At 38.5% G+C, this 15,999-nt stretch overlaps 1 long non-coding RNA gene across 1 annotated transcript; it reads right to left on the bottom strand.

Annotated features, from left to right (window-relative positions):
* Positions 1-6,407: 6,407 nt before the first annotated feature.
* Positions 6,408-7,952, bottom strand: LOC146693728 (uncharacterized). Its single transcript, XR_014923861.1, has 2 exons — positions 6,920-7,952; positions 6,408-6,839 (listed from the first exon to the last, which is right to left on the bottom strand). It is a non-coding gene; the product is annotated as an uncharacterized LOC146693728 (long non-coding RNA).
* Positions 7,953-15,999: the final 8,047 nt, after the last annotated feature.

Below are 15,999 nucleotides of genomic sequence, written 5' to 3'. Positions count from 1 at the left end.
ATGCTCTAAAACACCATTTGAAATATAAGTGGATTTTGTGATAGGGGCCTACCGCACAATTTTCAGGAAATTCTGTCTTTGTTTCAGTCTCTTGGTTGTTTAAGATAAATGAAACCATTCTGATATATTTTTCAAGGAAAACGTACTTCACCTTTGAATGTATTATACTGCTCATTCTGTTGAAAGTGAGTGTATTTGTACCAAGTACCATTGAAACTGTACTGTGATATCTCTGGAGCTTAACAGCTTCTAAAAGCTATGGAAGCTAGCAGCTGTATATAGGCAAGGCAAGGCAAGTTTATTTGTATAGCACAATTCAACAACAAGGTGATTAAAAGTGCTTTACAGAGACATTAGAAACAAAAACAAATAAAAAGCATGATTTAAAATTGATTAAAATATAGTACAATACCTAAACACATACCTCAACAATGCTTTGGTAACTTTGCTGTTACCATCAAACTACACAGTTCTGACAACTCTAGAATTTTGAGTTGTCTTAATTATAGACTAATTTCTCTGTACAAACAAAAATGTGACTGTAGTCCACTGTGTACTCACTGTGAAAAGTATTTTAGCTGTCTGGCTTACCCAATACCTAATCCATTTTTGTGACATACTAAAGATCAGAGATGTGTTGGACTTGGCCTTAAACTGAATGAATGGTTGAGGACTGAGTGAAGAGTTACAGGACGTAACCAAAACCTTGGCACCGCACTCACAGCTTGGAGCAGTCCATCTGTGCCAATTATGCACTCGCCCTGATAACATCTTCCCTCCCTGGAATTCCAATTAAATGAACACTCCAAGCAGCAAATATCGCAGACACATCAGGCGCAAAATAGGACTTTTTTTTTTGTTGTTGTTTTTTGTTTTTCAAATTTTGCAGTGAATTGCATGTTGTGAACCTTAGTAAATCTTATTTGTGTGACTCATTTAAATACTCCTGTACCCAAAATGCTGTACTTTGATAGGAAAACTCCAACAAATATATGAGAAATAAAGAAAAAAATAAAACCACCTGTGTTCACATCTTTCAGTTGAAAAACTGATGCTGCAACTCCCTAATAGATCCCAACAGTAGCTTTTAATGCCAAAAGAGAAGCAGGGCCAGCAGATCACAAGAAAAAAGACAAGGCTATATATACAAATTTTTCTAATCTTGCGCTGGATAAAAAACAGCTTGCACCATTGCTAATTCTGTGACATAGAATGGCCACTTCAAAGGAGTGATTAATAAGTGAGTTACCATAAGTCATTAACAGAGTCTTACTTGCTACCAAGTAAGACAATGAGTTGAACGATTAGCCTACGGTTAAATAGAATGCTAAATAGCTCAATGCTCCTACCTTACTCTAGCTTTAACTGTGCGAGAGAGAATTTGAAAAGTGTAACTTTCGCTGGTGTCATGATCCTGGGTCCTTTTGACCCAGCGTTTTGTGTTTTCTCTTCGCGATTTTGGTTCTGTTCTTCCTCTGGTTAGTGTTTACTCTGTTCTGCCCGTGTGTTCCGGTATCCAGTCCGCGTTTCTTAGTTTGTGTCCTTTCATGTGCAAGTTCCTGTTTTATTGTGAAGGTCTGCGTCTTATGTGAGTGTTTTCAGTTTGCCTCCCTAGTCTCGTCATGTTTATCACTCCCAGCTGTGTCTCCCACCTGTGTGTAATCTCCCTGTGTTCTCTAAGTATATTTAAGTTGTATTTTCGGTCTTAGTAATTGCTGGTTCGTCTGTGTTGTTTCCCCTCGGTCTCCCTGCGTCTCTCCGTATGTATTTCCCCGGACCTCTGCATCTTCGTTTCTGGTTTGTTTTTGTTAGTTTTACCCAGTTTAGGTTTTCCTGTTTCACCTTCACCCATGCCATTGCTGTTTGTATTTTCTTTTGTTAATAAACACTCACCTGCTCCAGAGCTGCTGCCCTTTGGGTCCTTTTCTACATTCCACACGGCTTGCCCCGGCAATCCGTGACAGCTGGCATCACATCATTTCTCTTATTTAGCTTTTTATTTAACTTTTTTGTGTTTAACTTAGTTATGTTTGTTTAACTTTTGTGTAGTTTAACTTGGCTAACAGAGCAACCTAGTGTTTTCAGCTCCGTTAGCTGTGAGGTGACAAAGCCAAATGTGCATGGTTGCAAATCAGTTGACCTGTTAGCGTGGAGAGACTGTAAAAGCTAATAGTTAAAGTATAAAGACTTAAAAACCAATTAGCTTGGTCTTGAGCATTGTTACTGAAATAAACATGGTCTCTGGCAAAAGCCATGTTTTTGCCTGTTGTTTTGTAGGACACTGTCGGGGAATATCAGCTTACTTAGCATAGCAGTAATTAGGATAGTAAAAATTACAGGGTAGAAAATGGTGAAGTGGTTGGAGGAGCGCCAACGAGGGTTGCCAACTGTCCTGTTTCAGCCGGGACATCTGATATAATGAGCAAAATTGTTTCGCCCCTTATTCTACCTTAAATGTCCTGTATATTGACTGTTACCTGCAATGCCACTTTCTGACCAACTGATGGCTGTCTTACAAATGCCAAATCTGATTTGACCGCAACTGTATCAGACGAATCTGCACCGCATAATCAGAAGACAAACAGGTATGGATAAACCTGCTAAAAAGAAAGGACTGTGCAGCTACAACAAACAATAGAAAGAAAAACATGCCTGGGTTAAACCTGTCAGCTATAATTTTTAAAATATCCTTTAATTTCTTTCTCTTTTTTTTTGCTTATTTTTCAAAGGAAGTACCCATGTGCTTTCTGTTATCATTTATTGTATTTTTCTTTATTGTTTTAGATGAAGTATTGATTAAACTGAATACCATCATTTTACTTATTATAAAAATGCCCAGCTGGCTTTGCATTGTGCTTATGGCACAGTGTTCCTTATTAGTTCAAAACTTGATACTCTAGCCCCAACAGGCTTTACAACTGCCACTGGTCATTAGGCAACATCTTTGCAAACAATAAACCTCTAGAAGATGCTTTGACTTGGCCCCACCAAAGTGTATTTTTAACTTAGTCTCACTCTTCTCAAATATTATACTGCATCTTCACTTCTTCTCCTCACTGGTTTCTTTCAGCAGGGTGCTGAATATATCACAATGCAAAATGCTGGGGGACTCAAAAGAGGACTAGAGAAAAGATGGGATCACACAGTCATAAAGAGAGAAAAATAGACATTCCTTTCTTTCTCCTCCTCTTTGGGACTGTCACTGTGGTGAATCATTCACCATCACAGCTTTGATAAGAGGCAGAGGTACAGAGATTGTGAAAGTGAAAAAGAGAGATGGGGCAATGAAATATTCCCTTAAGCAAAACACTTTTTATACTTAGCCCTAAAGGGTAGTATGCATGTGGGATTTTTTTTTTTTTTTTTTTTTGGGGGGGGGTTAGAAATGACTGAAAGATTAATAGGCTCTGTTTTGAGTTTTGTTCAAAAAAGAATGACTTCCTATAGGGAAAAATATATATCACATGTGCAGGACACCTTAAACTAGTTTTTTTAATTAAGCAGCAAGCCAGAACAAAATCGGGGCTGTATCATGACATGAGGACTAAACTCCAATTCAACCAGACCCAGAACTGATCCGGAATTAAAACAGGACTATAACAGTTCAAAATCAGGACTACTGAGGGCTTAACCAAGACAGAACCAGAATCAGAACTAGATGATGGTAGCACTAAAAATCATCATAGACCTGCACTACACTTGTTTTTTTAATTCTACCAAAGTCCACTATTTAGATTGAGAAAAGTTTATATAATTATTTAGCCTTGTTGTGCAAACAAGCCTGCATAACTTAATAAATGTAGAATTTGAAAAATAGCAAACCTAAAAAGAAACACTAGGTACGAGATACATGAGGACCTATGATACGGTGATACTTTTGGTAAACAACCATTTGACTAACATGTGTGTCTCACCTGCTCTTGTTCTGTCCTCATTCTCCATCTCCCTCTCTGTTCCTCTCTCTCCCTCTTTGTGCTGACAATCATCAAATATACAGTTGAAACCAGATATTTACAAACTCTTCAGATCAAAACACAAACACTTTTTTAATTGTAACATCAAATCAGACTAAATGTTTATTTTTTTAGATTGATAAATATAAAAAACATATTTGTTAACTTTAAGCGTAAAGAGAGAAACTGTCTGTATTTCTTAATTGTAAATGGCACCAAATTGTATTCAAAACTGAGCCACACTTATGGAGCTCCACAATTCTTTTTCTGGTGTTTTGGTTGACATCTCTTGATTTTCCCATTTCAAAGAAACAGGCTCTGTGTTTTGCCTTATATGCATCCACAGCTGTGCTACCAATTTACTCACATGGACTCTACTAACCTATCAGAAGCTTCTTCAGCTCAGAATGGAATCGTCTGGAGTTTTCTTATTAATTAACAAACTTAGTGTATATGTACTCCTAAATTTGATCAAAGTGATAAAAATAGACAGCTCTGTCTCTCTTTATTCTGACATTTAACTAATTCAAAAGATATTTTCAATATTTATCTAAAAGTTTACTCTAAATTGATGTTGTACAGTAAAAATGTTTTATGTTTTCTCCCTAAAGTGTATGTAAATATCTGGTTACAAATGTGAATATCCTGCTGTGTACTGAAATCCCTCTTGTTTTGCATAGAAATATACTGAACAACATACAAAGCATAATATATAAAATAACATTTACCTGAGTTTTTTCTTTGAAAGAAGCCTCTAATGTCCATTCTTATATTTCAGTACATAACTGAAACCGATTTAGTCGGAGAGGGTAAGAACTGAAAATATGAAATAAACACACGTAAGCTAAGACTCTCTAAAAAATAGCATTTGTTCGGCTTTTCATTTCGCCATTTGTTGATTCACTTGAAGAGCAAGTAATGTAATATTGGTCAAGTGATCAGTTTGATATCAATCTTTCGTGATACACCGTCATATTTACATTATTTGTATGGTACGAATGGTTTGCTTTGGTACCTGGGCCCTGTTTCAGGAAGCCGGTTTAGAAAACTCAGAGTTAAAAATGATACGCAGGGTTGAGTAACCCCGAACTGTCCAACTCGGAATATTCGGTTTCAGAAAGGCTGATAACAATTAGTTCAATCAACGCGGAGTTGCTTTAACCCCAAGTGAAGCGCGCGGACGAGGATACATAAAGCCCTGATAAGCGGAGCACAGATTAAGCGAGTCACCATGGAGACGGAGGGAAAGAAGGCGCGGTCAATGTATTTCACAGCGCTTGAGGCCGAAATTCTGATGGCAGCATATGCCGATAACATGCAAATTTCTCAGAAAAAAAGTAACACAGCCTCAGCTGCAAAACAAAGGGAGCATGCATGGCAAAACAAAGCCGACAGAGTCAGTGCGTGAGTGTTAGTTTAAACATTGATCTAGGGATTTCCACCCATTTAACACGTTATTTTATCATATGTTATTTTATTTGTTATTTTATACATTTTATTTTGTGATGTGATGTGAGCGCAGGTGCAACCCAACAGGCCCCAAACGTGCCTGGCAGCAAGTAAAAATGAAATATAAAAATATAGTCCAAACAGGTAAGGTGTAATTGTATTATGAGCCATAGTGCTTGGTCTGTTTGTCCGATGTAAATCAATTGCAGTTAGAGGCTACATTAATTTTCTTTCTGTAAGCACTTATTGAAATTATCTGAGCACATTACAAGTACATATTTGCTTACTCTGTATGCTCAAATGTGACCCGTTATAGCCAACAGAAAAAAAGCGGAGGCCCGAAAAACAGGTGGGGGTCCTCCACCACCACCACTCACAGAGGCTGAGCAGTTGGCCCTCAGCCAAAACAGTGGGCGCCCTGTGGCCGAAGGCATCTCTGCGGGGACATCCTCTGAGTCAATAACCCCGCAAGACACAAGTGCCTACATAGGGGGTAAATCCAAAATAATACATGATGTGCATACATCCTTTCTTCACAGTCACCTTTGCAGTGCTACTCATTCATTTGATAAACTCTTTACCATAATGGATTATTTTGTAGTGAAGTTATTTTCCTACTGATTTTGCCTTCCCTCAGTCTTGGTTGTCTTTGAGAGCATAATGACAATGAAGTGTAAGGTGCTTGGTATGTTTGTTAATTGCCATTTGGTCCCTTGTAAGTTATAAGTGACCTGTATAAACCTCATATTCTATCAGTTGATGGTGGTGGTGTACTGCATCTGGTGCAGCCTCCTGTTGAGCCAGACCAACATGCAGTTGTGAGTAATACTCCACAGATTATATGAGTTTACAGTAGAACAGCAATGTTGTTAACTTCTTTACTACAGGAAAATAATGAAGAAACATTGACAGCTGTTACAGAGGAGGAAGCAACAGAGACACTTTATGAGGTTTACATCTTTTAATACTTTGTGTACAGGAAACACAGGCGACCAATAAAGCCAGTTGAACAAAAAATCTGTTTATTCTTCTTTCAACATGTTGAGGTGATGGGTCAAAAGAAATGATTGTGACATATGGTGTCTCTGACTGCTCTTCCATCTTGTATGCCCGTGGGAGGGTCAGGATGTTCATGGTTTGGATCACTGCTGATGTTTGGTTCAGAAGGACAGTGTTCTCCTCTAATTGTGGCAATGTTGTGAAGAATCACACATGCCACAATAATGTCACATGCCCTTTCTGGGGTGACCCTGAGTCTTTGCAGGCACTGGAACCGGGCCTTAAGCATTCCGATAGTCATTTCAATTCTGGCTCTTGTCCTGCAATTAGCCAGATTATATCGCTGCTGTGGGCCCGGTTCAGGGTCAGGGTAAGGGGTAAGCAAATAGGGTAAACATGGATACCCCCTATCACCAAGCAAGTAGCCAGTGAACTCTCCTAAGACAGAAGGATACACTTCAGTTCAAATGTCCCTGAAGCAATTGGTCTTTATATATTTTAAAGTATTCTCAACTCACCATGTCCAAATTTTGTGCTCAGTGTACATTCACGGAATATTTGTGAGTCATGGACAGAGCCTGGCCACTTGGCTTCCACATTTGTGATAATGTTGGCAGCATCACATATGATCTTCACAGTGCAGAGAACACAAATTAGCATCCATTACTATAATGAAATAATTTGTTAGTTTGAAATGCTACAGGGAACTATGTACCTGCACATTAATGCTGTGGAAAGACTTCCGGTTCACATAGTCTCCTTCATTTACTGAAGGAGCAATGATTGGAATGTGAGTGCCATCTATACAGCCAATCACGCCTGGGAACCGTGAAAATAAATGTAAAATTTAAGTAGTAGTCCAAGTATCACCACATCATAAATTAAGTTTTGGTCATCCTGATACCTGCAATTTTGTGGCATCCCTCTTTGATAAATCTTGTGGGTCTATGACCGGGGAACACAAACGAGTACAGGAGACGTTTCAGTGCAACTGTAACATTCCTGACTGCCCGACAGACGGTAGCCTTGGAAACGTGCTCAGCGTCACCAATATTATACAGAAAGCTCCCGTTTGCAAAAAACCGAAGTGCAATACAAATAATATGTACAGAACTGAGAGGATGTCCACGATGTGTCACATGCGTAATATATGGCCTGAGGATGTTATCCAAATAACTTATAGATTGTGCTGAGAAACGGTAACGTTCACACAGAAAATCATCAGGAAATGATAAAATGTCCAAACGCGCTCTGATCACTCTCTCCCGGCGGAGAGCTCTGCGGAGAATTTGGGCTTCACGATCTACTGGCTCTTCAAGGAAGGGGCACGCCATGTCCGACACTTCCTACTGTCAGGTTTCCGACAAAGGGGCGGAGACAGTCAGGGTTAGTTGTAGTAAACCTGCTAGGGGGCAGGTTAGCTTCACGGAGTGTGTCGTCATAGTGACTCACTGAGGCTTCATCTGAACTCGCTTTGTGAAACCGAAAACCCAGAGTTTTCGTTAACTCAGGGTATACTTACTCAGTTTTTCCACTAAACCGGCTTCCTGAAACAGGGCCCTGGTCAAACTTAAGCTCTCCTTAGTATGGCTGGCTCCGTTTCTCCAACAGCGAACTCACAGGCAGCAGCTGCCCCGCCCCCTCGCTCAGTCGCTTAGTGCCTGAGCTCGGATCATACCAATATCAGGGGGGATTCACGCACAGTCATAAATTCCCACAGTGTGCACTATGTGCTTCGAATATTGTGTGTACTTTTTGTTTTATACAGTTGTCAGCCAGGCATCTAACTATGAAAAAAATTACACCCCAAAAGACCCCGGGCTTCTGACAAAACAACCCGGGCTTAAGCCCACCCCCACGCTCCGCCCCTGCTTGTTATAGAAATTCATGTTGTTGTTTTTTTTTTTTTTTGGGGGGGGTTGGAGAATGTAGACTGATTACCTGATGAGACACACAGAAGGAAGAAAGAGCAATCCAATTACCAAAACTCAAGTGCCTGTAAAAACCCAACTCTGTGCCAGAGACAGTCGACTTTCAGAAGTCAAATGACTTTCATGCTGGTGGCTTGCTGCTTATCAGGCTTTCAGAATAAGGATAACTTAGTCTCTGTGATAAAAAAAAAAACAGTTTTTTATAGCAGGTGAGTTCAACTAATTATAGAGGAACTAAAACACTCGTCCACTGTAAGAAGGAAATGATACGTAGTTTCTCTGTGCTTTTGTAAAAAAAATTAAAAATGAAAAAAAAACTGATTACAGTCTTGGCTTTTATCTTTATGGACAGTGTAACTCTGCAAAGAACAAACAGCTACTACTTTTGGTACCTTAAGAGGTTTTTGTTTGTTGTCAGTAAATACAATAACAAAAAAAAAAAAAACTGTTATGAGGTACAGAAACAAACAGTAAACAGCTGAGAAAAATTCTGGTCTTCTGTGTGAGTGCTGTGTTGTCCCACAGAGCTTTCAGAAAACTATTTAAATCACCTCACCGGACCACGTTTCTACACTGACTGGCATGATCCTTAATGAACAAGGAGGTTTTAGGCATTCAGCTTTATGTCATGTGTAATAGCACTGCAAAGATCACTGTACAACAAAGCTTCTTAGAGCATATTGTTTTAATTTCGCAGTGGAAATGTCATTGTGACAACATGTTTTAATAACTTTTATCCTTTTTGGAATAAAACCTGGTGCATCTTGTGGTTTCTTTTAACAAGGAAGTACACATTAATTAACTAAGTTGGCGTGAATGATAAACATACAAGCACAAGTCTCACACAAGAGAGCAGCGCTACATCTAGAGTCCCATCTGTGGTCCATTGAGGAAGCAGTTTGAAAACTAAGATTGATGCAGAATGTTTAAAGAGTGCTGCAATATTCCACAATGAAATACTGAATTCTACCAGTACGAGTGAATGCTGTGACTAAACAAATACCTTTTAATTTCAGTGCAATTGTGCTTTTTTTTTACTTGGAACAGCTTAATGCTTGTTTAATTTTTGGCAACCTTGTCTCCTGGAATTGTACAGTAGTAGAACTTTAACATCACTAGTGGTATAACCTTTTTGCTTTCCTGTACTTATCTACAGGTAGTCTGTCATGACTACCATTTAGTCATGCTGACTAAAAGATTCTTAGGTCAGAGAGTGTGGTGAGCTAAAGGAAGTAGCCAATCAAATCTGTTCAGTTTGCTGACCTTCACTAAATTCTTGGTCCTGCATACTTTGTATTCTGAATCATCATGATTCCCTACTCTGATTAAAGCTTGTCAGGAGTGGCCATCACAATCTACATGGACTCCCTAATTTATTCCTCCTTTTATCAGTTGCCGAGCGAGAGGAAGCAAGGGACCTTAGGGAGGGTGGTAGGGTGAATGGAGGAAAGTAAGAGTGGAGGGAATAGTTTAAGAAATGAACAATAAAGCAAAGAATTAGGAAAAATGAAGAGATACATTTATAGTTAGGGGATTTCACAGTCTGGCCGAAGCTGACTGTGTGGAGTGAGGAGGACCAAAGTGCTGGCACGCAAAAGAGCAAAACGAATTTAACAAAGAACAAGCCGTTTATTCGAGGCCAGTGAAATAGTACAAAACAAAAGGGCAAGGGTGCAACTAAGCTATAACTTAAACTGGGTGATCTAACGCTAACATAAAAATCCTGGAACATTAACATGAACGTGGAAACCTGGCATGAAAAACCTGAAATGTGAAGATTTGACATGAATACATGAAATCCCTGGAAACATGACATAGACGTAGTAATAAGCAGGCTAAGCAGATGACGAGACAAGGAATGAATGAAAACTCAGAGGCTAAATACAGACAGGAGGTGATCAGGGGAAGTGAAAACACATTGGGAAACACGAGGTGAAGACAGAAGGGGAATCTAATAAACAATCAACTATAACTGGGCAACCTAGGAGCTTAAGATAAATTAGACTTAAACATAAACAACAAACATCAAAATATAAGAAAACTCAAAACAGTGGGTCAAATGACCTAGGACTGTGACAGGGGAGGTGTGAAAAGATGCAGGCATATTGATCAGGGAAGTATGATAGTGATCTTAGGAGTAAGAATGGGGGTTTTCAGAACACCCCAATTTTTCCAGTTATTTATTGCAATTCTAGCTGTTCAAGCACAATGAATAGCTTGAAGTGGTACAAAGGTAAGTGGTGAACTGCCATAGGTTAAAAAAAGGTAAGGCTACCCAAAACTTAAAAATAATGTACATTTCAGAATTATACAGAAAGTCTTTTTTCAGGGAACACACAATAGGTTAACAATTTAAAGCTGTTCTGCAGCAATGTAGGTTGATTGAGCATTGGAAGCTGGCGTTACTAATTCCTACAGGTGTTCCAACTTTTCTGGTTACTTACAACTCCCTCTGTCTGTATAAAAGCAGTGTTGGAACACACTGTGGTATCATACTCTCGTGAGCAACAGCTGAACAGTGTTGTGCTGCAAAAAATAGTGTGTTACTACAAAAATGTGAGAAAAAGGCAATTAACAATGGAAGAGAGACAGACCATGATAACACTCAAAAATGTAGTTCTTTCCTACAGAGGAATTAAAAAGAAAGTCAAGGTGTCAGTGAGTACAGTTTCCTTAACTATCAAAAGGCACTCAGAAACTGGGGCAAACTCTGACAGGAAGAGGTCTGGCAGACCCAAAGCTACAACTGAATCAGAGGGCAAGTTTCTGAGAGTTGACAGCTAGTGTTATAGGTGGCTCACAGGACAACCACTTCAAGCACAGCTTAATAGTGGTCGTAGTAAGCAAGCCTCAGTTTCAACTGTGAAGAGAAGACTTCGAGCTGCAGGTTTGACAGGACGAGTTACTGCAAGAAAGCCATTGCTAAGGCATCAGAATAAGACAAAGGGGCTTGCCCTGGCCATGAAACACCATCACTGGACTACTGAAGACTGGAAGAAGGTATTATGGATTGATGAATCAAAATTTGAAATCTTTGGTTCATCATGCAGGATCTTTGTAGACCGTCTAGTAGGCAAAAAAGATGGTTCCAAACATAAGTCTAAGCATGTCAGAACTACCTTAGGAAAAAAGAACAAGATGAAAACAGACTTAAACCTATCGAGTGTAGAGTGAAAGCAAAGCAACTTACAAGTGCAACACACTTATGGGAACTTCTGGAACAGATATGGGAAAAACTTTCTGAAGAATAAATTTTTTCAATAAAAAACTGGAAAAGTCGGGGTGTTCTAAAACATTTGACTGGTAATGTATGGTGGTAAAACTGAGGCCTATCCTGCATCCAAACATACACCATTCCCACATAAGAGTGGAAAACTGATTCAATGACTTATTTGATTGAATTGTACTGGTACTTGTTTTTACCAGTAAAATGTCTTTAAATAGTAACTGGTAGCATGAATATGCAATCAAAAAAAGTCAATAAAAAAAGGAAAAAATAGTTTAAATAGTCACTACTTCTTATTTTAACCACAGTGTTTAACATATCTATTTGAGTTACATGAAGCACACAGTGATAATGGCATTTGTTTCTTTCTCGCTTTTCAGCTTTCTAAATCTTGATGAATGCTTTTTTTAATAAATGAAAAATTTCTGTTAAATAAAGATGAGATACTTACGTGGTTAGACTTCTTTGCCAGACAGTTTAAGTTTATCTCTTCTTGCTTCTGGCTCCCCCATTCCTTCTCTCAATCACTCACTCTGTCTTATCCAGCAGCTTGGCTGTCCCCTGCCTGAACCTCTTCTGTTTAATATGAGCGCATATGTGTGTGTGCAAGCAAAGAGGGTGAGTTAGGTTTGCATACATGTGAAGTGAATTATTAGAGTCTAAGTGAGAACACTTTGTCTGCACAAAAGCACTGAAAAAAAGTTTTCTTACTTCAAACATAAGTCAGTGGAGTAACTATTTACAGTAACTGTCCTTTTTGTGTGATTTACACAAGGTCATAGTCGCAGCCTGTATCAAAAGAGATATATGACATCTGGGGAGTGCTAGTGGCGTCTCATGTTGGACTCAGCATAAAGTGCATGCAACATTGACTTCTAACACGGGATTAGACATAGGGATACATAAATAGATAGATACTGTAACACATGTCTGATGTGCTGGAAATGTACTATTTTTTTCTTCAATTTCATTTGATATACATGACAATACTATTACAAACATGCGATTTTGATAACCCAATGGTTATCAAAAATTCTGTTTTGGCACACTTGTGTATTGTTTTCTAGGGTTCATTTTTCAATATTTCACTTTTTTTTAGCCTGAGAATGATAATTAATAATAAAAAGTGCTTAAAAAAGTGAGATTAGATAGAATAATAATTAATCAATTATATATCATCTTATTCAGCAGTAAAACATTTATTTATTCAAACAAAACAAAACAACAGCAGTAATGCAAAGCTGTGGTTTCATGTTTTGTTCTAATGTTATAATCGCATTGGTTAAGATAATATTTTACGAACTCTGAACTGTGAATAGTCTCCTTGATGTCTTGCAACATATCTCTTAAATAAAGAATTATAAAACTATGATAAATATCTTGCCTAACTGCTGTCCTTGGGATCGCTGCCGATATCTACAATAGTAATGGAGCTTTAATTTTTCAAAGTGAAAAGCACTCATTTTGAACTTAAACTGTATTTTATATTTCATATAATAATTTAAAATTTCAGCTCTCAGTAAGTGAGTAAAAAGTTCTGTGCAGCCTTTTTAGAACTCATTTTTTGGCTCTTGGCTCCCAGAGCTTCAGATGTAAGTTAGGCTTTACTTACTGCTTGCATATAATGTAATAATATGCCATATTTGCATTCACCTTGGCCCTTTCTGGTATCAGTGGTGACAGTGATGGATTTTGTTTGTTTCTGGATCTCACTTCCAGATTTTGAAAGATAATTTTTTGTTTGTTTACAGCTGCCTACAAATGCCTTATAAAAGACCATCAGCCTCTCCACTCCTTTGGAACCATGTGTATTTTAATCATTTAAACCAATCTATTTTATTGATGGTTTCTTCTTTCTTTACCTAAAGTACAGGCTATTTTTAGTAACCATAAGTTTCAAAATATCCCAGTCCACATTAGGGATAGAGAAATGTAGTGCAAAGAAATTTGGAACAAATTCTTACTAAATGAATTTAGAAATGTATTTTTTTGTATTCTTAGATACATATACATTTATTATTTTTTCAAATATAATTGTGGCACACCAATTGCATTGCATGCAGTGTTACATGTACACATTGAATTAACTTGTCTTCTTATGACATAATCATATTTAGTAATTCCTCAGCATTTGGAAAGCTTTTGTGCAAGACATGCCATCTGGATGCCCCAATTCATAAGGCTCTGATCATATCCTTGCAGTAAGTCCCCACAGATATATTTGATCCAACGCCAGCTAGTGACTTTCTCTGCAGCTTCTATAATGCATCTTAGGGCCTTTAACTTTGAAACCCTGGCAATCGTCAATACAGGCAGTTCCAACAGCCTGCCTCAGCTGTTTGAGCTACCAATTGTTGCTGGACACAAAAAAATATTACCAATATCTGTGGAAGTTAGGCATATATTTTAGACATATATTCTCCAAACACTATTGTTGTATGCCTGATTGTGATGTGCCTGACTTCTTGTGTATAAGGTGAGAGAAATAATTATTTGATCATTGGCTGAATTTGTAAGTTTGCTCACTTACATAGAAATGAACAGTCTCTAGGTTTTATTCTAGTTCCGTATTAATGGAGGGAGACAGAATACCAACTAAAATTCCAGAAAAAAAGCATTACATAAGTTATACTGTTAATTGATTTGCATGTCATTGAGTGAAATAAGTATTTGATTCCCAAACCAAACTTGATTTGTGATTGGTTTAAAAAAACACAGCAAAAAGGTATTTGTTGTAGTTGGTCACCAGGTTTGCACACATCTCAGGAGGAATTCTGACAGAAATGCTATAAATTGTTTACGTTTGTTGGCCACCACTCAACTCAAAGCTTCCGCTAACTAGATGGCTTTCTACATGACACAGTCACACTTGTCGTGTCACACATAAGTTGATGAATGGAAGACTGCTTTTAATACACATCTTGGCCATTTTGAATATCTGGTCATACTGTTTCGACTCATCAAACCCCCGCTATGTTTCAGGCCTCCGTGAACGACATCATAAGACACTTCATGAACCACTTTGTTTTTGTGTATATGGATGTTATCCTCATCTTTTCCAAGTCATGTTAGAACATGAGAAACATGTCTGTCAAGTTTTGCAGTATCTGGTGGAGAATTGCCTCTATGTTAAAGGCGAAAAAATGTGTGTTTCATATCCAGTCTGTTACTTTTCTTGGATTAGTTGTGGAGAAAAGTCACCTGTGGGGAGACCCAGGCAAGATCAAGGCTGTGGTGACCAGAGCCCCTGAATGGAGAACAGCTCCAAAGGTTTCTAGGATTTGCTAACTTCTATTGACTTTTTATCAGTGACTTCAGTAGTTTTCTGTAGTGCACCTCTGCTCATCAGGCTTTTGACATGCTGAAACATCGCTTTGCCTCAGCACTCATCCAGGTTCAGGTGACCTCTCCAAGCCACTCATAGGGAGGTGGATTTAAACTCTACCCATGTGCCTTTTTCTCGGATTGTCTTTTTCAAGCAGAAAGAAATTATGACATGGAGCTTTTCGTCATCAGGCAGGAAGGGAAGGCACATACACTGGTGATATGGATGGACCACAAAAACCTTGTTTATTGGCAAATAGCTAAGTGGCTGAATGCCCATCAGGTGCGTCTTCACAGGTTTTATTGACAATTTTTCCAAGGCTGCTCATTTTGTCGCTCTCACTAAACTCCTCACTGCCTTAGAAACAGCTCAGTTACATACCAGCTCAGTTACTTACCGACCACGTTTTCCACCTTCCCTGAAGATATTGTGGCTGATTAGGGGTCCCTAATTCACACTTGAGTCTGGAAGGAGTTTTGTACGGAACTAGAGGCCATTGATCCATTTGAGATCCAGTCCATAATTAACGCTGTGTCTGTTCGTTTAAATTTAACCAGCAATGTTGGAATTCAGAATTATTTTCATGTCTCCCAGCTCAAGCCAGTCTAGACTGTTAAATGACAAGTCAATGCTACCCCGGCTCATGCAAAAGGTAAAACTTGGTAGTATCTCGTCAAGGTAAAGGAAACTAATCATTGTGCTTTGTTGTGCCCAGGAAACTGTGGAGCGTGTTGGAGCGAGCTTTTGATTGAGATTTTGTAAATATTTCTGTGGGAGCTTTGGAGAGTGTGTGTTGAAGAAGGATTCTCTTCACTGGGAGCTGGGATTATTGTCACGGAGTAATCAACGACTTACTGAAACTGTTTGCACCTTGTTTTTTTTTCACTGTAAAGAAACTCTCTGTTACCATTTAGGAAGTCCTGCGATTGGATCCTGTTTCTTGCCACTCAACAGACTTAACACTAAATGCACTTGCAAACACCTACAAATGCTCAAAGAAACTGCATACACAAGCTTTTGAACAGCAAAGGTTTCATCTCAAATTGTCTGGTTAAATGCCTTTTACTCAGACATATCCACACAGCCAGATGGGTTTTTAGGTCAATCTTGTGCCTG

Source organism: Copadichromis virginalis, linkage group LG14, assembly GCF_057382275.1.
Source record: "Copadichromis virginalis isolate Kocher_CV1m ecotype Utaka linkage group LG14, C_Virginalis_male_GT1.1, whole genome shotgun sequence".
In the NCBI taxonomy this organism is placed as follows: Eukaryota; Metazoa; Chordata; class Actinopteri; order Cichliformes; family Cichlidae; genus Copadichromis; species Copadichromis virginalis.
The sequence above is the reverse complement of the archived record's forward strand: the minus strand, read 5'-3'. Positions and strand labels throughout refer to the sequence as shown.